Source organism: Lactuca virosa, chromosome 8, assembly GCF_052849685.1.
Source record: "Lactuca virosa cultivar CGN04683 chromosome 8, Lactuca_virosa_CGN04683_v6, whole genome shotgun sequence".
In the NCBI taxonomy this organism is placed as follows: Eukaryota; Viridiplantae; Streptophyta; class Magnoliopsida; order Asterales; family Asteraceae; genus Lactuca; species Lactuca virosa.
Genome location: NC_136433.1, coordinates 342,868,094 through 342,894,332, shown reverse-complemented (window position 1 = coordinate 342,894,332; position 26,239 = coordinate 342,868,094). Strand labels below are relative to the sequence as shown.

The window sequence follows — 26,239 nt, the reverse complement described above, 5'->3', positions numbered from 1 at the left end:
TAATGTTCACATTAAAATATGAGACCCAATAGTTATCATTTTTGAGTTTACCACTACAATAAGTAAATTACAAAAATGTCCCTATAAGTACATCTATTGCAATGTTGGATTATGAGTGTATAAGAAAACTAACCGATTCTACACTAAAATTCATGTATCCTTAAGGTTTTGCTAACACAACAGGTACCTCTCCAATCAACATGAATAACTATCATCATTTTAAAGAAAAAGGGCAAATGGGAAAAAGTGCTCATAAACCATAGCATTCTATTCCAGAAAATGTTTGGAAAAAGACTGGAAATGGCAATTTCACATGCCTTATAGGTAAAAAAATTGATCATTGTTAGATGATTTGTTCATTTTTTTTTGGATTAGTTTAAAAGTCAACTGCCCAAGTCGTTAGTTTTTTATCTACAAACTAAATGAAAGCAACATATTTGAAAAATATTTAGACCAAAGAGCTTGATCTAAAAACCAGATAGCATGGTGGTGTCATTTTGTACTCTTTTGTTTTAGGTGTATGGTGTTGTGTTATCACGTATTTGCAATTTTACAGTGAGTGATCAGATTACAAGGGCAGATTTTAGCCTTGTATGATTGTAATTTCTTTGGTGTTAATAAAATCCTCTCTCTCTCGTTCGCCCGTGGATGTAGGTCAGATTAGACCGAACCACGTTAAATATCGTGTTCAATTTCGTTTGCAATTTTTCAGTAGTTTTATTCCGCGAGTTTTGCCGAAATCGTTATATCAATTTTTAGGAAGTGCTTAACTTGTTTTGTTGCATTCCCAACAAACTGGTATCAGAGCAGCAACACAACTCAAGTTCTTGTATATACACAGAAAGAAATTAGTGAGGTATTATTTTTGTGCAGAGCCTTAATTTTTGGCAGCCAAAAATTACGAGTGATATCTTACAGTGAGTGATCAGATTACAAGGGCAGATTTTAGCCTTGTATGATTGTAATTTCTTTGGTGTTAATAAAATCCCCTCTCTCTCGTTCGCCCGTGGATGTAGGTCAGATTAGACCGAACCACGTTAAATATCGTGTTCAATTTCGTTTGTAATTTTCAGTAGTTTTTATTCTGCAAGTGTTACCGAAATCATTTATCAATTTTTCAGAAGTGTTTAACTTGTTTTGTTGCATTCCCAACATAATCAACATAGGGTAATCAACAACATATGTCGGCATGAGGAACTCAACTGAGCACCGTCAGCCAATTTCCCCCATCCATCGACAACCAATTTCATATTTTGAGAAGAAAAGCACCGAATCGTGAAATGATCATGTTGATGTCGTCCCTTCTCAATCGCAAAAAAAAAACACACAAATACACAATTACTTTCTCGAATTTGGCTGTCTGCAAGAACAATCGGTACCCTAAAGCAGTAGAAGAGCAGACATCCGATTGGATGAAGAGGCGGTGCGGAAAAGGCGGCTCCAGACGACATCCGATTAGGCGACATCTTCGATTCCATGTTAGAAAGGAATGTTGAAGGTAGAAGGAGCAAAACCACAGACTACGATGAACTTTTTTCATCTTCTTGTGAGCGATGATATTGATTGATGGGCGGTGGGATATCGGGTTAAGAGTCGATGGCCACCGATCCAATTCTTATTGGGTAATAGAGTCGGTGTCGATGACACTAATATGCTAAAAGAAAAAAGGAAAAAAAACAAAAAAAGGAAAAAAAAATCAGCCAATCATAGGAAAGTCCTGTTCACCGAGAAGTTGTGAATTAGTATGTATATAAATAATAATTATATATAATATAACCTTAATTGTGGGAGCCTTACCAACAAGATACTATGGGTTTTCAGATTTTGGCCACATAGGTTTTAATATTTGCAATTTGGTCCCTAGCCCCTTTTTGGTGGTCAACGGGTCGTCAGTTGGTCAATGGCGGCAACTTCAATTTTGAGTCGACTACCCGATAACTTCAATCCATTTCTCGACCTTCACCGTCATTGACTCTTTGTAATCGGTGATTTCCTCTTACCGATCGACAAGGGGAACGGTCCACAGAGTTTAATCTGTGTCGTCGTCTTGTATCGATCTGTAACTTTCGATTTTAGGTTGGAATTGTTTAATCGTGTCTTCCTGCTCCAAGACGGATTCTTCATTTACCCACTTATCTGCTTCTCACTCTATTCGCTTCGGACTCCATTCCATGTCGGCATCGCCGGGAGAAGAAGGCAGACTAACGTTACCTTCGTGTATACGCTTTCACTGCCATTCGTTCCAAGAAATCTTTGCAATCAAATCAGGTAACTTTCTCTCGCTTTCTAATTTCTTCTCAATTTCAATAGAAATATCGTCGGTTCATGTAACTGTACACGTGTCAGGTACCTCACAAAGAAAAGGTTTGATTTTTGTTAGTGTTTCTTCTGAATTTTCGTCTCACTGTGTTTCTGTGTGTTCTTAGGAGAGTATATTTTTTGATAGGTTTGGGTAAGTGGATTAGAGACACATATTCCGTTGCTTCTTCTTTATCCTTTCATAATTTCTTTCGGCTATTAGAATTTCAGCCTTTAGCTTTGGTTCTATTCAAAGAATTTGTTATTATTTGTAATTGTATTTTGTTTTGCACAGCAGGTGTTTGATGAAACGTCCGAGTCAACCAAATCTGTAAAATGAAGTTCTTTTAATAGATTAGGGATTAGGAGAGGGGTGTTGATCCATACACAACAGTTTTTAGTTATACACAACAATTTGTGTTTTATAGTTTTGTACTGAGAGCCAATGTGTAGTAACATTCTAACTTTCATTAATTATGGATCTTTTTATTTTGTTTTTTCACACTTAATTGTATGCTTCTTTAATTTTCCTTTTCCATAAAAGGTTGGAGCCAATAATATCTTAAGAAAAGATAACTGAATAAATTGGAGGAGATCAGATAATCTTGCGTGAAAAAAGAACCGGTGAGCTGATTTCTTCATGCATATATCACCATTAATCTTTCACCAAAAAACTTCATATGTATCCACGAAAAGTGGTTTTGATATGATTGTGTTGATTTCAGGAACTTTGGTTACTGCAATTGTGCATGTTATAACTTCATGGGCTACCGCTTAGTTACTGCAATTGTGTTGAGAGGCAACAATTTGGTTGGAAATCTGTTGCAAGATATCTATCAATTTACTGGCACAATTCCTTCAAACATTGGCAATTATACTCGCTTCTAAGTATTGTATGTATCTATCCCCCATGAACCATTAAATTTACTTCAATATCCAACATTTTTTTTTGATTGATTTTTGTTCTAATTTATGGGGCAGGTTCCAGAAAAAGAAAACGAAGTTGTCGAGCTCTTATGCGGGAGAGATTTTTCATCAGGTTGACTATTATTTCTTTGCTTTTTTTTTTAGAAAGCTTTAGATTTGATGTTGAGATTGAAAACAATAAATGATAATATCAATAAAGAAAAAATCCATAATGATTTTCTGTAGTTGATTGAACGAAGAAAAGTCAATTTGAAAGATGTAGCCTCAGAGATTAATGTTTCTGCTAATTTCTTGGCACAACTCTGTCTTATGGGTTTCTTGCTTCTTGCAGGATGAAATGCTCATGTTGGTGGGTTGCAGAAAAATTTAAAGCGTAAAGTTATGTCTCCATGCATATCCAAGGCTGAGAAAGAATTTGTAGCATTAGAAAACTATGTGGGGGATTCTCCTGTTTGCTCAGCACCACATTAGAGGACAATTTCCAAATAAACTCTAACTCATGCGTAGCATGGGAATACATTCCTAGTTATTACTAACTAGGTGTAAGACCCATGTATTACATGGGTTTATTTTAAAGAAAAAAAAAATATGAAATTCTAAATATTTAAGAAGTCTGAATTTATAAGAAAAAAAATAGAAAAATATTGAATTATTAAAATTAAATTGTTTGTTTTTTTTTAAATTAAACAAATAATTTAGTAAATAAACAAAAGAAACTAATGAAACTTTAATTTAGAAAATTTGAAATTAGAAGGAAGTCGATTAATGAAATTGATATGCATTTATTATTACATTTATTGTAATTATTACATTTAAATATTATGTGGAAATTAGTAAAATGAAAAAAACAATAAAATGTCATGTGGAAAAAAATAAATTTAAAATAACTACAAAATGACATGTAGCCAATGACATGTGGCCAAATCAATAACAGTGTGACACGTGGCAAAAAGCTTTTTATTTATTAGGGAGGATTTCATGTAGTGTATCAAATGTTCTAACTATTTTAAATATAAATATATGATAAATTCGATATATATTAAAACCATAGTTGTTACCTATGGGTACATATTAAATAAAAATATATTTTATTTGTATAGCTATTTTTAGTTATTAACTAGTAGGTTACTAGGTTGGGGGGGGGGGGGGGGGGGGGAATTTAAATTACTACGGAAATATAGGGAGCAATCCTTCAAACATACAAAACTCATGTGGCCAAAGTGTGAAACCAAAAAAGTGTAAGGACAAAAAATGACAATATATATTGTGGGGTTGTAACATGTAAATTTTTTATTAAGTACGGGCTATTTTTTGTATTTTTTTAAACATATGGATTGTTTCTGTAAAAAAAAATGCACAATAACATCTTTTGTAAATTACGGGGATAATTTTTGTATTACGGAGACAATTTTAATTTATTTCCTACATAAGGGTCAAACCTGCCAACATAAAAGAAAATTGAAACATAAGTACTTTTATTGTAAACAAAACCCTCTAGGACTAAATGTAGCAACATCCACATCACACTTAAACATAAGGACCTTTTTGTAAAAAAAAAAATCTCTAGGGACTAAATAAGGACCCAATAACATCTTCTGTAAATTACGGGGATAATTTTTGTATTATGGGGACAATTTTTGTAATTTATTTCCTACATAAGGGTCAAACCTGCCAACGTAAAAAAAAATTGAAACATAAGAACTTTTTTTTAAACAAAACCCTCTAGGGACTAAATGTGGCAACATCTAAATCACACTTAAACATAAGGACCTTTTTGTAAAAAAAAGAACTCTAGGACAAAATATATGAAATGAAAAAGTCTACTACTATTCATTTGTTAATTGCATTTAGATAATAATGAAGAGACTAAAATTGCCATCATTTGAAAAATATGTGGTTAATGTCTAAAACATAAAAAAACAAGGTTCTAAAAAGCTCGTCATGGCGCGTCATGACTCCAAAGTTTGTACATGCCACCAAACTTTACCAAAATGCCGCATTAACTCATATATATGTATAAAAATGAATAATAGTTGAAAATACATATAAAAATATTAATTATATAAAAAATTACTGCCTTAAGTCACGCCCTACAAACGACGTGGCTCGCCAAGGCTTGGAAAAACTTGAGGCTTGACATTGCCGCAAAGTCACGTCTTACGTTATTTAGAACCTTGTAAAAAGAAACTATTCTTAACTCTTTCCACTTTTATATATATATATATATATATATATATATATATATATATATATATATATGTATATATATACACACACACAAACACACACACACAGATATATATATATATATATATATATATATATATATATATATATATATAATCAATGTATATATGGTTTTTATGATTAATTATTTTTGTAGAATCTATCGTGTGCCGAATGTGAATTTGACATTTCAATTTTTGGTATGATATCTAATCTAGTCTAGATATATATTAAAAGAGAAACCTTATGACATCACTTTCAACAATCATGGTCATTTATTATGTTTCCTTAATTAATTTCAACTCTTTGATCGCTTTGATGATGTCATCCTAAAATAAAATTAATATTGACTAAATTTGAAAATTTGATCAATTAATTTAATGTTAACGTCATTTATAAAAGAAATGTATTCGACTCATTTAAACTTCATCATAATTTTTGAAAGTAAATTTCGTTCATTCCTAATTAAAATCACGTTTTTAGCTGACACATTTGGCATATTCTTTCAATTCACATCTATTTTATGAAACGTATCTAAAAGATTACGAGATATCATCGCTCAATTTCAAAGAATCAAAGAGTTCGAAATTTGATATTCTTTCCATAATCATCGTTGAAAGTTATATATAAATCATGTGCTGTTGTTCGTAGATTATGTTTTCTTCAGACCCTTTGCAACTTCACGTTCGAACAGCATCACCCTTTGCAGCATCACATTCATCATCCAGGTTCTTTCTTTAATATGATGTTCTTAATTTTTATTAATTGTATTCGATTTTTTGATTCTCATTAGTGTTGTATTTGACTGTGATCTTTGAATGCATGAATAATCTTGATTATAAATGATAGTATTAGTTTTTCAATATTTTACTTTTGTCTTTTTAACCTTGTATTTGATGTTGCACTCTACATGTTTGATAAAACGCCCATGAGAAAATCACATTGACTTTTGATTAACTAAAATTGCCAACCTTTTTTAAACATATGGACTGTTTCTGTTAAAAAAATTGCACAATAACATCTTCTGTAAACTACGGGGATAATTTTTACATTACGGGACAATTTTTGTAATTTATTTCCTACATTAGGGTCAAACCTGCCAACATAAAAGAAAATTGAAACGTAAGAACTTTTTTTTTGTAAACAAAACCCTCTGGTGACTAAATGTGGCAACATCCAAATCACACTTAAACATAAGGACCTTTTTGTAAAAAAAAACTCTAGGGACTAAATAAGGACACAATAACATCTTCTGTAAATTAAAAGGTATGGCTGTAAACGATCCAAACGAACACGAACGGGGCTTGTTCATGTTCGTTCGTTTAAGTTAGACGAACAAATAAACGAACACGAACGGATAAACGAACAAGTTTTCTTGTTCATGTTCGTTCGTTTAACAAATTACATTGTTCGTGTAAACGAACATAAACGAACACGAACGGATAAACGAACATAAACGAACTTGCCGCCGAACGGTTCACGAACAGTTCGTTGAACGTTCAGTTCGTTTACAGCCCTATTAAAAGGGAACAATTTTTGTAATTTATTTCCTACATAAGGGTCAAACCTGCCAACATAAAAGAAAATTGAAACATAAGAACTTTTTTTGTAAACAAAACCCTCTAGGGACTAAATGTGGCAACATCCAAATCACACTTAAACATAAGGACTTTTTTGTAAAAAAAAAAAAAAAAAAAAAGCTCTAGGGACTAGATAAGGAATAAATATATGAAATGAAAAAGTCTACTACTATTCATTTGTTAATTGCATTTAGATAATAATGAAGAGACTAAACTTTGCCATCATTTGAAAAATATGTGGTCAATGTCTAAAACATAAAAAAACAAGGTTCTAAAAAGCACGTCATGGCTCCAAAGCTTGTACATGCCGCCAAACTTTACCAAAATGTCGCATTAACTCATATATATATATATATATATATATATATATATATATATATATATATATATATATATATATATATATATATATAAATAAATAATAGTTGAAAATACATATAAAAATATTAATTATATAAAAAATTATCGTCTTAAGTCACGCCTTACGTTAAAAGTAACTATTCTTAACTCTTCCTACTTATATATATATATATATATATATATATATATATATATATATATATATAGAGAGAGAGAGAGAGAGAGAGAGAGAGAAAGAAAGAGAGAGTGAGAGAGACAGAGAGAGAGATAGGTTCAGGTATTCAAAGTAATTATTGTATGGTTGTAGGATTTAATATCATCCAATCATTCTTTTTGGGTATTAGTGTAATCTTACCATATAATTAATATTATCGGGATTAAATTAAAATGTGAATGATTTCAATCAAATTCCTAAATATCAGGCTATTAATTATGGATCTTATCAAACATAATGTGTATATATATATATATATATATATATATATATATATATATATATATATATATATATATATATATATATATACACACACATATATACATATACATATATATGCATCATATATGTTTTCTTCTATTGCAGACTAAATCTTCATATCATATTTTTTTTTCTGATATTTCGTTAATGGGGGTATTTTTTATTTACCTTTTTCTTTTTCATATATTATTTCTTCTGATATTGCAAACTAATCGTTCCTCATCTGCATATCATATTTTTTCTTATGATAGTCATTGATGAAATTCATTGTTTTAATTATACTTGTTTTGATTTTCAAAAGAAAGATAATGTTGATAACAATAACAAAGACTTTTCTGATAACAATGGTCGGAATGTCAAGCAATCCAAAGTGAATCAAGATTTGAAGAAAAAAAGAAGATGTGGGATTTGTTTTTATGTTGGTCATGATAGGAGGAACTGTCCTCATGCATTAGTCAAGAGAGAATAGAAGTTTAATTCGTCAAGAGAGATTAGAAGTTCAATAATGTTTTCAATTTAGTCGTATAAGATTTTATGGAGTTTTATTTCAGTATAATAATGATACGGATTCATGAATTTTATGGGTTTATCCTTGTAAGTTTATGTTTTTATTCAATAAATATTAATAATATATATTTTGATTTTGATTTATTTTCATATAATTTGTTATTTATCATCGGCTGACAGATATGTTGTTTTAAATGTATTTTTTTTTCTATTCGTATAGAATAATTGTGCCTAATTGTGTTATACTTAATGTTTATGCAAAGATTTTGTTAGAATTGTTGTTATTAGAATTTGCAGAATGTTAATGTGTATTACAATATCCAGAACAAACAAATACACTTTAATAAACAATTAAAATAATCAAACTTTTATTTTTATATGCAAACTCGTCCTTGGAAGATATCATTTAATGTAATTCTTGTTTCACCTATTCTGACAGAATAAGAGAGTTGTATCTTCATTGTTTTCTTAGTATCTACGTTTATGCCATAATTAATCAATAATCATATGTAAATTCATCGAAATAAATTTATTTATTAAAATTTGCTGAATAAATTATTGAAAAGTCATATCTACGGAAGATGATAATTTGTAAAGTCTTATCTATGGAATGTATTATCTTTGGAATATGAATTTGTCAAATATTAACAATATCATGATCAATAATAGGATTTGGTGTTGATTCTTATCTTTACAATGTTTCTAAAAATTAAAAAAAGTAAATCATTGATAACAATGACCGCAGATATCACGCCTTTTTAGTTACATATCAATTATACGCTTTCCCCTTTTTTAATATATACTTAATTGGCTCAAAGTTTAGAAGATTTAATTTATTTTGCTTTCTATAATCATCCAGTGTTAAATCGTGATGTAAATTATCTTATGGATGATACAATATCAGCCGGTGACGATCATATTCACGATCAACATGAATATCCTATTGATTATGCAGACAATGATGAATATTTCGGGTTACATGATTATGATTCTCTACATAATATCGATTTTGAAATAGGCGAGAATAACAATCTAAATATAGGTGATCTATCTTTATATGTTTTTCTACTTGTTAATTTTTATAACAATAATGTTGAACTTGTATATTGTTATTTGCAATATGGTGAAACTTGCACTTACAAAGATGAGGATCCATTAGAACACATTCAAAATTATATTGATGACAATTCCGACTATCATTTCGGTGATTGTAGTAATCATGACCAAGGTGATGTATTGTAATTATTTATTTGTTTTTATATATATCTAATTATCCATTACACTTATTCTATTTAAAAGATGCAGAAAACGAAAACGAGTTCATTGATGATGAGGCAGATAATACTATAGTCGATGATAATATTGATTTACAGAAAGGTTAGTACACCAATAACAAAATATTTTAGAAAACTAGATTAATTCGTTGCGATTGTTTGCAATTTGCACATCGACGACATTCATTTATTTAAATCTATATGTATTATGTGGTATATAATTTAATCTTTTTTTGATGCAGAATAATCTCCATGTTACACATGATTATGTTTCTCCTGGTGGCTCATCTTATTGAATTCCTGTTGTTTCGGACTACATCAAACCTAAAATCAATTCAGCCGTTGACTCATATGGTGCCGCATTATTAATGTATAAAAATTATGCATTAGAAGCAGGTTTTGATGTCAGGCTTGGAACAATTAGAACAACCAAATCCGACATTATCACACAACAACATTTGATATGTAATCGGGAAGGTAAACCAAGAACCGCTAAAGTGGATACTCTAGACCCTCAACATAATAAGTTTCAAAGAAGGAAAGACTCATTTAGGTGCGAATGCAAAGCAAAAATTGTTTTTATTCTACAACATGGTACTAATAAATATATTGTTGATGATTTTGTCGAACCACATAATCATGAGTTGTTTGGTAAGGACAACATGTTTTTGTATCGTACAAAGAGGAAACTTGATTATTCTTAGGAGATGTTTATCCATAACTTTTCAAAGCAAAATATTGGTGCCTCAAGAGCACATAGATTGTATACCGGACTTTAGGGTGGGTCTGACATTCGAGGTGGTTTGGTTTCCGATTTGAAGAACAGTACGAGAAATCTCAATTCTTACATAGGTTCCAGGGATGCAAAATTCCTTGTAGTGAAGATGTTGGAAAGGAAAAAAAATCCCAACTTTTTCTTTCGAGTTTAAAGTCGTGCAGAAAAAATTGAATGCGCTTTTTTGGGTTGACGAAACCGTAAAGTATAACTACAATGCTTTTGGAGACGTATCCCTTATTGCCACATTCAGCATGAATAAGTATTTTTTAAATTTGTAATGTTATCATAATTTTTTATTACTTCCAATAACGGTAAATAATTTTAATTTTTTAAAACAGATATGATATGGTTTTCGTACCGTTCACTGGGATAGATAACCATAAGAAATGTGTAACTTTTGGTGCCAGACTTTTGAGTAGAGAAGATGGTAGTTCTTATTCTTGGCTGCTTAGAGCATTCTTGAAATCATTCAAAAAAACAACCTACGCTTGTTCTTACAGATCAAGATCCAGCTTTAAACAAAGTTGTAAATGAAGTTTTTCCAATGTCATCACATAGGTTTTGTATGTGGCATATTACAAAAAAATTGCCAAACAAGGTGAACATTTTTTTTTACAAAAATATTGTTAATGGGTTTATTTTCTTAATACATATCTTTCTCTCAGAATATAATTCTGCTAGAATAATAGATATACCAGTATTGAGACAGAATTTCTATAATGTAATTCTGATACAATCATTTAACATAATTCTAACAGAATACATGATTAGGATATTCGTCTCCTTTATACGACGTACACCAACATTTTATTTTTTACTAAAATGGATTTTATGTATTTTTATTTAGATAACATCCCAACTAGCTACAAACTCAACTTTTCGGAAGCATTTTCACTCTATAATTTGGAATTCTAAACTGGAACCACGTGATTTGGCTAACGCATGGCAATCTTGTTTAGATGAGTTTAACATTTCAAATAACAAGTGGATGAAAGAGATGTATGGTGTCACACCCCCAAACCGGAGCGTCGGAAACGTCCGGGGGTGGATGACTTCTTGTTAAGTATCACAACACATGCATCATAGTAATCAAAGTACAACAAAAAAACAACCTACGCTTGTTCTTACAGATCAAGATCCAGCTTTAAACAAAGTTGTAAATGAAGTTTTTCCAATGTCATCACATAGGTTTTGTATGTGGCATATTACAAAAAAATTGCCAAACAAGGTGAACATTTTTTTTTACAAAAATATTGTTAATGGGTTTATTTTCTTAATACATATCTTTCTCTCAGAATATAATTCTGCTAGAATAATAGATATACCAGTATTGAGACAGAATTTCTATAATGTAATTCTGATACAATCATTTAACATAATTCTAACAGAATACATGATTAGGATATTCGTCTCCTTTATACGACGTACACCAACATTTTATTTTTTACTAAAATGGATTTTATGTATTTTTATTTAGATAACATCCCAACTAGCTACAAACTCAACTTTTCGGAAGCATTTTCACTCTATAATTTGGAATTCTAAACTGGAACCACGTGATTTTGCTAACGCATGGCAATCTTGTTTAGATGAGTTTAACATTTCAAATAACAAGTGGATGAAAGAGATGTATGGTGTCACACCCCCAAACCGGAGCGTCGGAAATGTCCGGGGGTGGATGACTTCTTGTTAAGTATCACAACACATGCATCATAGTAATCAAAGTACAACAACCATTGCATTAATAATCTATAAGTTTTACATAGCATTCAAGTCATTGCATATATGACATCAAAAGTTATATATACAAAAAGATAGAAGACACAACTCTATACTGCTCCGTCTTCTCAAAATCCTGGGAATGTACCTGTCTACTGGTTCCCTGAGAATACAAGTATTTTGAAAAAGAGAGTATCAACATTTAAGTTGGTGAGTTCATAAGCATTTATGTTCAGAAGCTAATTGTTTGTTTCTTGAAATGGTAATCATGTTTATTGTTCTAGAAAATCCAATATTTTCTAATATAACTGATAAGTAGTTTTAATACCATAAAACCGTTCTGTGTAGTTATTGTTGTACTATAAGATAGTGTAACATAGTTTTAGTTCACAATAAAACTATAAAAAGAAATGTTTTCTGTATTGTCTATGTTTCTCTTTGTTATAACTAGTATGATGTAATTGTATTCTTTGAAAACTCTGTAATTGTGAGTGTTTCTGGTTCCACCAGCTGTAATTGTAAGTCGTAGTATTATTCTGAAAATCGTATTGATGTAAAACCAATACGTTGTATTTGTACTCTTTGGTTTAATTATTCATACACTAATCGTATTGTTCATATCTTTTTGTGAGTTATTATAACCATACTAAGACTAGTAAGCCTGATACAACGCTTTACGGGCGTTAGAACTGTAACGACAATTGTCACTCACAGGCATAACAGCCTAACTATAGCGAACAGTCTGAGTGCGGGATTGTCAATCCTGTATAGATTTATACACATTTGTCTCGATCTCTGTCGGGAGATTCTGGCTATAATTATCAGGTCTTTAATAGTATTGATTAAATAATTAAGTGAGTGAACATTGTCTCACAAAAACCATATTGACGGTTACGTGTATAATAATGATGAAAAGTCATTCTGAAATAGATGAATTGATAGTATGATCCTTTTCTAGTATACTTGTATGTAAAGTATTTGTACGAGAGTATACTGTTAAACTTGTATAACTGACTAGTGAAAATAAAATGAAATTTCCATAAATTATACCTATTATAATTTATATTTGTATTCGGTTTGATAAGAATTATTCGTGAAAGTACCCCCTTTGCTCGGCATGTTACAAAGGGTAATGAATTTGATTGAAGTAACTTTTATATTCATATATATATATATATATATATATATATATATATATATATATATATATATATATATATATATATATATAATTAAAATTGAAACGACATTCGGACAAATAACTCTACCCTAAGCACACATCCAAACAAAGAAAAGGAAATAAAGCGAATTATTAGTCCTAAGCCCTTTAAATATTATTTATATATATATATATATATATATATATATATATATATATATATGATTTTTGGTAAAATATAAGTTAAAAAGAGTTTATAAAACATTTAAATGATTTTAACGATATTTAAAACAGTTTCAGTAAGATAAAGTCATTTTTAGAAATATTTAGAAATCATTTATTTGTAAACACAATATTCTTGTGTTAGACTTATATTCCCCCCCCCCCCTCAAACAGTGAAAATTAGTAAAAACGCAGGGGTATGAACTCACCTTTTGTGAGTTTCCGGTTGTAGATACGGTGTAGTAGAGCTAAATCCACAAGTTAGAACTCGTGATAAAAACCGAATCCTAATTTATATTAACATCATATTAAGTGTAAATTAGATAATCTAGTAATGTTTAAAGTGTTAAACAATACTTAATTATTGTAAAAAGACTTACAATAATTCTTAGAATAGTGTGTGGGTGTTCTTGGTGTTCTTCGTGAAAACTAGTGATATTTGGGTGTTTTCGGTTGGAAATCAAGAGAGTGGATGATGATTTTCAAAAGATGTGATGAATACTTGAAGAAATCGGTATGAACTTATGAAGATTCAAGTGATCTTCGCAAGATACTTGAGAGGAAAGAGTGTTTTCGGTTGAAGTGTTCTTGAGAGGAAGGTGATTTTCGCATGTGTTTCTTGAGAGGATTTGTGAGTGTTTTCGGTTGGAGGGTGAAGAAGTGATAGTATGTTTTCGGTCCCATGAATAAATAGGGAGGACAAGTTGATGGGACATGTTCGTTGGGAAGTGTGAAGTGGATAGAACTTGGATGGTTTTCGGCCGAGAACGTGACTCATACGGGGTTTTCGGTCCGAAGGGTTTACGGCCGAAAATGAGGTTTTCTGTCCGAGGTTTGCGGTCCGAGGAGAAGGACAGTCCGTGGGTTTTCGGTCTAGGAGAGAATCCTCGGTTTTTCTTGGGTGATTTTCCTTCTAAACTTTACACACTTTAACACAAGATTTATCCTAACCAAAATCATTAATTTAACTTTATTAAATTAACAATACAACAAGTTTGACTTTTATTAGATAGGTTTGACTTTGGTTGACTTTGTTTGACTTTTTACAAGATTGAAAATAACGGGTTGTCACATTATCCCCCCCCCCCCCGTTAAAGGGAATTTCGTCCCGAAATTTAAGACTATTTAGGTACAATAAGAGTAGGGAAAGAGATGCGGATATTTTTGTTTCATTTGATTCTCCCGCTCCCAAGTGAATTCAGGTCCCCACTTTGCATTCCAGCGAACCTTCACTATCGGGATACGGCTTTGCTTTGTTCTCTTGACTTCCCTATCTAGGATTTCTACTAGTTCTTCCACGAAGTTGAGGCTCTCATTTATCTCAATTTCATCGAAGTGGGATAACAAGAGTCTCGTCGGATAAGCACTTCTTTAGGTTAGACACGTGGAAGGTAAGATGTATGTTATCGAGTTCTTGAGGTAGTTTGAGTTTATAAGCTACTGGACCGATTCTAGCAAGAATCTCGAACGGTCCGATGTACCTTGGATTTAGTTTTCCACGCTTTCTGAAGCGTATCATGCCTTTCCAGGGTGAGACCTTCAACATGACGCGGTCACCAACCTGGAATTTCAAAGGTTTTCTTCTATTGTATACGTAGCTTTTCTGTCTGTCTCTGGAAGCTTTAAGTCATTCTCTGATTTGTACTGTCTTCTCAGTAGTTTCTCGAATGATTTCCGGACCAGTGAGAGTGCTGTCAGGAATTTGACATCTAGCCAGTTGCGTGTCACCCACTTCAGCCCAGCACAGAGGTGATCTGCACTTGCGACCATATAGGGCTTCGAATGGAGCAACCTTAATGCTAGTATGGTAACTGTTATTGTATGAGAACTCGACTTGTGGTAAATGGGTATCCCATGCTTTACCAAAGTCGATTACACATGCTCTCAGCATGTCTTCTAACGTTTGAATCGTTCTCTCACTCTGTCCGTCGGTTTGTAGATGGTAGGCTGTACTCATGTCCAGCCTAGTTCCCAGAGATTTCTGCAGTGACTGCCAGAATTGTGAGGTGAATCTACTATCTCGGTCAGAGATAATAGATATTGGTACACCGTGAAGTCTAACTATCTCTTTGATGTATGTTCTAGTTAACTTTTCCATCTTGTATGTTTCCTTTATTGGTAGGAAGTGTGCGGATTTGGTTAATCTGTCGACGATTACCCAAATGGTATCATGACCACCCATTGTCTTGGGTAACTTAGTTATGAAATCCATTGTAATCCGTTCCCACTTCCATTTGGGGATTTATGGTTGCTGCAGTAGACCTGAAGGCTTTTGATATTCTACCTTGACTTTGGCACAAGTAAGACACTTGCCCACATATGTAGCAATCTCAGCCTTCATGTTAGGCCACCAAAAGTTTCTTAAGGTCCAGATACATCTTGTATGAACCCGGGTGAACGGAGTATCGTGTCTTGTGTGTTTCATTCATGACAACCTCTCTGTAACCACTGGACTTTGGTGTCCAGATCCAGTTCGTGAGATATCGGGCTCCATTACCTTTGATTTCTAAGTTATTGTCCATTCCTCTTAAAGTCTCACTTGCCACATTCTCGGGTTTCAATGCCTCCAGTTGAGCCTCTTTGATTTGTGTGGATAGGTGTGAATGGATTGTCATGGTCAACGATTTTACTCGGCGTCCCGAGTATTCTTTTCTGCTAAGGGAATCAGTTACTACATTGGCTTTACTGGAATGATAACGAATTTCACATTCGTAATCGTTTAGTAGCTCCACCCAACGTCGTTGTCTCATGTTCAGTTCCTTCTGTTCGAAGATATGCTGAAGACTTTTATATTCTGTGAATATTGTGCATTTTGTGCCATATAAGTAATGTCTCCAGATCTTCAGAGCAAAAATCACTGCTCCCAGTTCAAGGTCGTGAGTCGTATAAATGACCTCATGTGTCTTAAGCTGTCTCGAGGCATAGGATATGACCTTTCCTCGCTGCATAAGAACACAACCTAGCCCTTAATTTGGCGCATCACAGTATACTACGAAGTCTTGTGTCCCTTTTGGTAGAGAAAAAATAGGTGCGCTGCACATGGCTCGCTTTAGTGTTTGGAACGATGTTTCTTGTTTCTCTCCCCAGATAAAAGTTACACCCGTTTGTGTCAAGGTGGTAAGCGGTTTAGCAACATGGGAGAAATTCTGAATAAATTTGCAATAGTAGCCAGCAAGACCTAAGAATTGGCGGATTTATGTAGGCGTTTTGGGTGCTGACCAGTTCTCGATTGCCTTTATTTTGGATGGGTCCACGTGTATTCCTTCTTCACTGACCACGTGACCTAGGAAATCTACTTTCCTAATCCAAAATTCGCACTTTGATAACTTCGCATATAGCTTCTCTGATCTCAATGTTTGTAAAACTTGTCGGAGATGTTGTCTATGCTCCTCCTCACTTCGTGAGTAGATAAGGATATCATCTATGAAGACTATTACAAATTTGTCCAAGTATGGACGACACACCCTGTTCATCAAGTCCATGAACACATCAGGCACATTGGTTAATCCGAAAGGCATCACTACAAACTCGTAGTGACCATAACGAGTTCGGAAGGCTGTTTTGGGAAAATCTTCCTCTAAAACTCGTAACTGGTGATACCTGAATTTTAAGTCAATCTTTGAAAAGTAGCTTGCTCCTTGAAGTTGGTCGAACAAGTCGTCTATCCGCGGTAGAGGGTATCAGTTCTTAATGGTCAGTTTGTTTAGCTCGTGATAGTGTATGCACATACGGAAAGATCCATCCTTCTTCTTCACGAACAAGACCGGTGCTCCCCAAGGTGAGAAGCTTGGTCTAATGAATCCCTTGCTAAGAAGTTTGTTCAGCTGGCTGGATAGTTCCTGCATTTCTGTCGGTGTAAGACTGATTTGGCTATGAGGGTAGCTCCAAGGATTAAGTCGATTCTGAATTCGACTTGTCTTTCAGGTGGGACTCCTGGAAGATCAACGGGGAAAATTTCAGGGAAATTACAGACTTTGGGAATGCTCTCGAAGTCCTTCACTTCTTGTTTCTTGTCTACCACGTGAGCTAGAAAAGCACAATACTCCTTGCGAAGATACTTTTGCGCCTTGATACAGGAAATGATTTGTAGGTTCGCGCCAGATTTTTTGCCGTAAATGATAAGGGTTTCATTACTTGGCAGGTTAAGGCAAATGGCTTTCACGTAACATAGGATGTCGTGGTAAGAGATTAAAAAAAAATGCTGGAAAAAGTAAGTTTGAAGCCTAAGCGAAAGTGTGCTTCAAGTAAACAGATGGCTAACCATGATAAACGAAATTGTCCTCTTAAAAACGTGCCTAAGTAGTTTGATTTATATATATAGGTTTTTTAAATTGTTATATTACAGTAACATTTTTGTTTCACGTTTATTAGTGACATTGATTTCAATTTTGGGCATCTTTAATATAATTATTATATATGGTTATGCACTATTGCACACTTTGTTATCATTCTTTATCCAAGCATGTTACACCAACATTACAAATATTTATAATCATTAATTTCCATAAAAAAAAATTATGACCAAAAACATACTATTTCCCAAACAATTTTTTAACAACACAATAACAAATTCCAATAGAATTTAACTTTATTCCAATTATTTGAATTCTTTCAGAACATTGTCATATCAGAACTTAACAATTCATAAACAGAATTTCAGTATATTTGAAATTATATTCATTCTTTCAGAACACTGGCATATCATTTGGTTATTTTATACTTTTAAGACCCTTTAAAAAAATTACTACAAAACACACAAACATAATCTCAATATATTTTCATTATAATAATTTGAACTTATAAACTTTGCTCAAACATTAAAGAACATAACCTTTAAACATTCAAACAAAATTTCACTTTATTCCAATTATTGTCATTCTTTCATAACTTGGACGAATCAGAATTTTATCAATTCATAACCACAATTTAAGTGTATTATAACTATTTTCAATTTTCCAGAACAATGGCATATCATAATTAAATACTTTAAAACCATAACTTACATGTATAATAACAACTATCTTTTAACTATATTCTTATTATTTTCATTCTGTCAAAACATGAACTTTAAACATTTTAAACTTCAACACATTACTTACTTTCACAATTTTCATATCCATAAACACATTCCAACATCATTCACATTCTAATGTTTCCCAAACAAAGACAACTAGAACCAACATCATTCACATTCTAATGTTTCCCAAACAAAGACAACTAGAACAAAATAAAAAATCCTAACATAAGTCTTCCAACAGTTTCCCAAACAAAGATAACTAGACCAAAATAAAACATGTTGCCATAAGTCTTTCAACATAAACCATTCTAAAATGATTAATTAATCAAAACAAAATGCCCATCTTAAAAACAACGCCTTCCACGTCTCTACTTCTCCCTAGTTTCCTTCACTTCATTCATCAGAACCATTTTCTCCAATGGATCAAGCTTGTCATACGCTTCTGCATCTCTCTCCAACATACTTTTATACTTATTGTAGTCGGGTTTCATAAGCCTTGCCATGTATTTGATTCTTAAATTATTTAAAGCAATTACAACACTTTGTTTTTTACCTGTAAAACCGCAATCCCAACGCCCTTCACTTTCCCCCATATACGACTCCATATGCCTCATAAGATACACTCCACAGTCTGATCCTTCTTTTGCTACTTTCCATGTGAATTTCATTACATGAGGTTTAATTTTGTTGAAAGCTGTTGATTTTTGGTAATTTTCTGTTTTTAAGTAGTTGCCAAGAAATTTTTTCTGTGATACAATACAATCAATTTATTAAAATTCAATTTTAACAATACCAAATTCAAGTCATATAAAAATTCTTAAATGTAATTCTTAATCTTACCACAAGAATTGGTTTCCTTCCATATATATCTTCAACAGTGCCTGTTCGGTTGACATGGTCGATAATGTAGTAGGTGGGTACCCTTAGATCAAAGCATATTAAATAATATTTACTCTTCTCAACTACTGGAAAGAAAACCTGGTATACAACAGAATTTATAACAATAAGCTATATTTGTATAATAAATATTATAATATAGAACACAATTATTAATCAAATTACCAGTCCAACATCCTTGAGACTTTGTTTAATTCGTAGACTTCTAATGTGGAGTTTCAGCATCGAATCAAATAATGATTGGGTTCTATCGTATGCAACTGATGCATCCAGTATCTCATCTGCTTGTATACATAAATGAAACAATCAATAAAAAACATATTATTATTTAGTAATAAACTTAAATTTAATACGTACCAAAAAGTTTTTATCAAAGAAAACTCTAGCAACTGATCCTACATCCCTTAGTTCCTACATTCTGTTGAGTAATGATGTCCAACAGTCAATGATTATAGCATGTATAAACGTGTTGCTTTTAAAATGATATGCAAATCCTTGATGCAATACATGACCGCTCCCAATGTTCCATATCTGTTCCCTACTCAACAATTTTAATCAAATCAATTATACAACTATGTTTTATAAGCAAACCACTAATATATATTATCTCAATTACCCATAATCTTTTTTTGATGCAAAAACTGAATTGTATAATGCCATCTCATCCTTCTTCACCTTGTCACCCATTCTAACAATCCTTTCAACAAATTGTGATTTTCCATATACAGGTAACTTTTGTCCTCTTCTCCCCCTTTTTCCATTGTCATCATCTTCCACACCTATTGCCATTATTTCTAAGATTTCTTTTCCTTTTTTCTTTTCTTTTCTATAACTGTTCAACATAGCCTCATCTGTCATTTCAATGGCTGTTGCCAACACTTCAGGATGCTCCAAGAATTGTGAACAAGTTAGATGGTCTATACTATCGACCTTTTCCACATTAGGCGTACTGAAACTTCCACCATCATCCTTTTTATCCCCACAAACTACCAATCCTCTAACCGGAGAGATTCCACCTTCATTACCACCATCGGCCGCTCCTTTGTTACTATCAACATCAAAACCATGTTCTTTATCTTTCATTCCTCCAGTTCCTGCATTCTTGACTTCGTTGAACAATTCTTTGTTTTTTTCGTACCACTCCTTCAACAACAAACTATCTGGGAATTTTTCTATTCCAGCTTTCAAATCCATTTCCATAGTCTTCTTTTCGGACAAGATTATTCCGTAGCTATGCTCGATAACAACCACGTAAGCCTGAAAATTTAATAACAATTTATGAGTACTAAAATTCTAGTAGAAGTAGTTTGCAACATAATAATTTTTTCAATTATTTTAAACTTTTACCTAAAAAGTTTAAATCTATTTTACAGGAAATTAAGAATGTATCATATTTTCCATTATAACTTTATGTCTTACCTCCTCATCCCCATAGTCTCGCTTAAGCTGATCCAACATTTCATCTTCATCCATCATTTCATCATCAACATCATTATTTTCAAAGTTCTCCTGTAGTTACCTTCCAAACCCTCCAACACTAATCTCCAACTTCTCTATTTTTTCAAGAACATCACTCGTAACATGTCTGACAAACGGTAACCTTTTCATTATCTTGACGCTTGAGAACTTCATGTTATACACATACACCAGCTACATCACAATTTTTTTTACAATTATTAATTCAATATACATATTTCAATATAAACTAAAGTATAAATCTACTCAAGACACCAAGATTACTGTCAAAACGAGTATAGGTCCGCTGTAATAGCATGTCTTATCATCCCTTCTCCACAACTGTTTTCTGCTAACCAAAAAATCTAGAATATACTTACACCAATTAATCTTCAAGAAGTCTTTTACCAACACCAACTTATTAACAACATTTATTTGATTTGTACCACTCAAATTTGATTCCACAAATGTGTTAATGAACAGGGTAAGGAAATTCAGCTTAAACATAAGATTGTCTTGCTTTGTGTTTTTTATCCTTTCCAGGTATTCATCACCATTAAACCCTTTTTTCTCATATTGATTTTTGCATTCTTGCAGAATTTCATTATCTTTCTCATAACTTGTCATGTTCAAGAAGTCTTCCCCATCATTTGGTAACCCCAACATATCATGCACCGTCTCTTTGGTAATTTTAATCATATTATTCTCTAGAACTAGACGGTTACTTTGTGGATCATAGTGATCTAAGAGATAGTAGTTAAGTAACCCCAGAGTAGTGTCCATGTCAATATTTAGAAGTGAACCAAAACCCATAGACACAATTCCATTTTTCTGTGCAGGGGACATCACTTTCACAGCTGCACTAACCCTTCCCGGAGTCATCCTAGTTGCAAGTCTTCTTAAAACTTATGGATGCTCCTTACTCACTTTTCTAACCTTGCCCTCCATCTTTTTGATATTGGCATTCTCATGTTCTATTTTTTCCTTCTTTCTCTGTGGAGATTTCTTTGACTGTGGATCATTCACTACATTTTTTCTGTTACCAACATCTTCCTTATCTTCCACATCCATACCAATGTCTACCTTTTCATTGTTTCTCTTTGACCCACTCATACTCTCCACAAGTAATTCATTTAAACTTCTTGGTTTTTTTCTTTCAGCCCTTGCTTCTACTAAATTCTTATTATCCTTATCAGGTGTTGTTCTCGCAAAATCCTTCATTTTCACCCTTCTTACACTTGTACTATCAATACATATCGTCTCCTGTTCATCTTTGTTATCAACTGTTGAATCACATAAACATAATTAGTCATGCTCTACTCATTCAGACTACACAAAAATTATTTAATAACCCATTAACACTTATTTAAAAAAACATTAGAATTTTTATAAATAAGTTTGTTATAATATTTAATTTTATACCAATTATACTAGACTTATACTGTATACAATTACAAGTTCTAATAGAACTAGTATACAAATTTTAATTTTATACTAGTTATATCAGAATTATATATTATAAAACAGTATTTAAAAACACTTAATTGTACACCAATTTAAAGATAATCCTATATTATACAATTAAAAGTTTTACTGGACCACATAAGAAAATAAACCAAATTAAGAAATTACCTGAATTTCCAGATGCTACATTCTTCTTTCCATTTTCCAATCTTGAAGATTTTTTCGTGTTGTCCTTTGTTTTACTTGATCCAACAATATTTATATGAATCGGTTCACATTCTACACCAACTGCTTCATCAAGTAAGAAAAGATACATATTATCAAAATGTTTTAATAGAATATATATATATATATATATATATATATATATATATATATATATATATATATATATATATATTTATTTATTTCAAAATCACACTATAAGTTAATACATTGTGCAAATCATATAAATAATTATGTTAGAATGATACCATTTACATTAATTATTAAAGAATACCATTTATTACCATTATAACATATTCTAAAATAATGTTATTATTTTTCATAAACCAAAACAAGAAAACTAGCTGCAAGTGGAGAAATGATATTGTCTTTCACGGGTGTTGATCTGGTACAATATTTCCTTTTCACATTTTTTTGACTTGTAGTATCAACATTAATTGGCTCCTGCTCAGCTTCTGCAACAACTAATGAATCAAATGATTACAGTTCATTAGTAACATTTTCCAAAATAACCAGCCATACTTCAATCCCTTGAACCGCAATCTATACTTCTTATGTTGTCATTCTATAAGAATGCAATACATGTTCGAACACTTATTCTTACAGAATTAAAGTCAAATACTAATTACCAATAAAGGAAAACCCCCAAAATCACAGGAATAAAACATAAAAAAACTAACTCATTATACTTAAAAAATACATAACAAAACAACAATCACATCCCCTATACTCACAGAACAACAACCACATACAAGAATTTGCATATTTTTATTCTGACAGAATGCAACTTATGTATAATCACTTATTCTAACAGATTTGCAAGTCAAATACATTTAACAGAATACACAACATAATCAAAAAAACTAACTTTATATTCTTCAAAAACACATAACAAAACAACAATCACATCCCCTATACTCACAGAACAACAACCACATACAAGAATTTGCATGTTTTGATTATGACAGAATGCAACTTATGTATAATCACTTATTCTAACATATTTGCAAGTCAAATACTTCTAACAGACTACACAACATAATAAAAAAAACTAACTTTATATTCTTCAAAAACACATAACAAAAAAACAATCACATCCCCTATTATTACAGAACCACAGTCATATACCCTAAAATTCAATCATTCTCACATATTTTTCTTTTCCGATTTGAGAAAACCCTAATAAAAAATACGCCTTTTTTGCACTTTTTTGGTCTACTTTACTTAATACAACTTCAAAAACACATGCAAATACTACATTGTTCAAACATTCAAACATAATTTTATGGATTCAACCGAAAAAATTGAAAAAAAAAATTACCTATAGGGGGAGAAACGAAATCATCATCGTCTTCATCTAGATTCAACACCGTTTCTTGCGTGTTCTTAAATTTCGATTTGAAAGCAGTCGACCTTGTACTCCTCATTATACTCCAATTTTTCTTCTTCGAACTATCACAATGCAACTTCTATAAACAACTCTTCGAGAATCGATGAGTATATACAAAAACGACAACAGAATCTACCGATTTTTTGTTGATTATAGTAACTATTCTTTGATTTTGTGTTCCGATAGAAATGGGAATCGAGTCCGGGTTTATGCGATGTTATAGGGATTATGCAGGCAGTTGTGATCAATCGAGTCAGTTTCCCTTTTTTTGGAGATGAGAAATGTACAGAAATACCCTTATTCACCTGTTTTCATTAAACGTGACGCCTTTTTTAGTTTGTTTATATCAACTTAATATTAATCATTTTGTATTAAAAATTTAAAATTTGATTGGCCCACATTTAATCCTACATCCATACAATAATTACTTTGAATAGAATAACCTAAGCCTATATATATATATATATATATATATATATATATATATATATATATATATATATATATAATGATTAAATATTTTAGTAGAATCTATCCGTGTGCCGAATGTGAATTTAACATTTCAATTTTGGGTATTATATCTAATCTAGATATATATTAAAAGAGAAACCTGATGACATCACTTTCAACAATCAGGTCATTCATTATGTTTCTTTAATTAATTTCAATCCTTTGATCATTTTGATGATGTCATTAAAAATTAAATTAATATTGACCAAAATTTGAAAGTTTGACCAATTGATTTAATGTTAACGTCATTTATAAAAGGATTGTATTCGACTCATTTAAACCTCTTCATAATGTTTGAAAGTAAATTTCGTTCATTCATAATAAAAATCACGTTTTTAGCTGACACCTTTCGTATATTCTTTCAATTCACATTTATTTATGAAACATATCTACAAGATTACGGGATATCATCGCTCAATTTCAAAGAATCAAAGAATTCGAAATTTGATATCCTTTCCATAATCATTGTTGAAAGTTATATATAAATCATGTGTTGTTGTTCGTACATTATGTTTTCTTCAGACCCTTTGCAACATCATGTTCGAACAACATCACCCTTTGCAGCATCACGTTCATCATCCACGTTCCTTCTTTAATATGATGTTCTTAATTTTTATTAATTGTATTCGATTTTTTGATTCTCATTAGTGTTGTATTTGACTGTGATTTTTGAATGCATGAATAATCTTGATTATAAATGTTAGTATTAGTTTTTCAATCTTTTACTTTTGTCTTTTTAACCTTGTATTTGATGTTGCACTCTATATGTTTGATAAAATGCCCATGAGAAAAACACATTGACTTTTGATTAACTATATGTTTGCATGTGTGTCATACGTAATTAAAAGTTTCTGAGATTGTTTGGATTGCACGGTAGTTGATGATTGAAAACTACAATTTACCCTTCAGTGTTTTTAATTATCTATATTTTATTGCTATTAATTTGACATATTTGTCCATAATTCTTGGTTTTTAACAGATTTAGTTAATAAAAATGTACTTTGACTTTAATCTATAATGTTTTGAATTGTAATTTCTAAATTTCTTTTGAATTGTTGTAACTGTGTTCAGTGGATACAAAGTGCATTGTAATTTCTATTTTGTTTCTAACATATTTAGTTAGTAGCAATGTGCGTATGTGGTTTTTTTTATTTAAAAAGCCAAAGCTCTTATTTCTGCATTTTTCCCTAATATGTCACTGTCTTTGAAAGGTCATATCTCGGTCATAGGAAACGCTTTTTGGTCGAAATCAGCGAACAAAGTTTCATATTTAAGATAGCCAATCTTGAAAATAGCATAGTTATGAAAAATTATAAAGTAAGATAGATATTAGGAGATTTGTAAAAAGTACAATTAGTAAAAGTGTTACGGTTATTAGAAAAAACAAATAAGACCGTTAACATAAGCAAAAATGCAATATATAAACTAAATTATCACAATAGTAATGAAGTGTCATTATTTGATATTTCATATAATTGAAAGATATATACCAAATTACATTGATGATATATCAATATTATTCAAAGTTGCGTCAAGTCTAATGCAAAGGTCTTGCGAACACTAAATAAATAAGAACAAATATAAAAACTAGCATTTATATTTATAATCAATTTAAAATAAACCAATCATGATTTAGAAAAGAATTTTCATTGATGATATACTAAAATTAAATCCATATAACATTTAACATTCCATAAATTTTACTGTATGACTTTATTTGAATAAATGAAATAGTTGTCAATATTTAATGCAG

The 26,239-nt window shown here is 31.5% G+C and overlaps 1 long non-coding RNA gene across 1 annotated transcript; it reads left to right on the top strand.

Annotated features, from left to right (window-relative positions):
* The first annotated feature begins 1,927 nt into the window (after positions 1–1,927).
* On the top strand, positions 1,928–3,826 carry LOC145133283 (uncharacterized). The gene is made up of 5 exons (XR_013718520.1): positions 1,928–2,268; positions 2,843–2,922; positions 3,024–3,191; positions 3,280–3,337; positions 3,557–3,826. It is a non-coding gene; the product is annotated as an uncharacterized LOC145133283 (long non-coding RNA).
* The last annotated feature ends 22,413 nt before the right edge of the window (positions 3,827–26,239 follow it).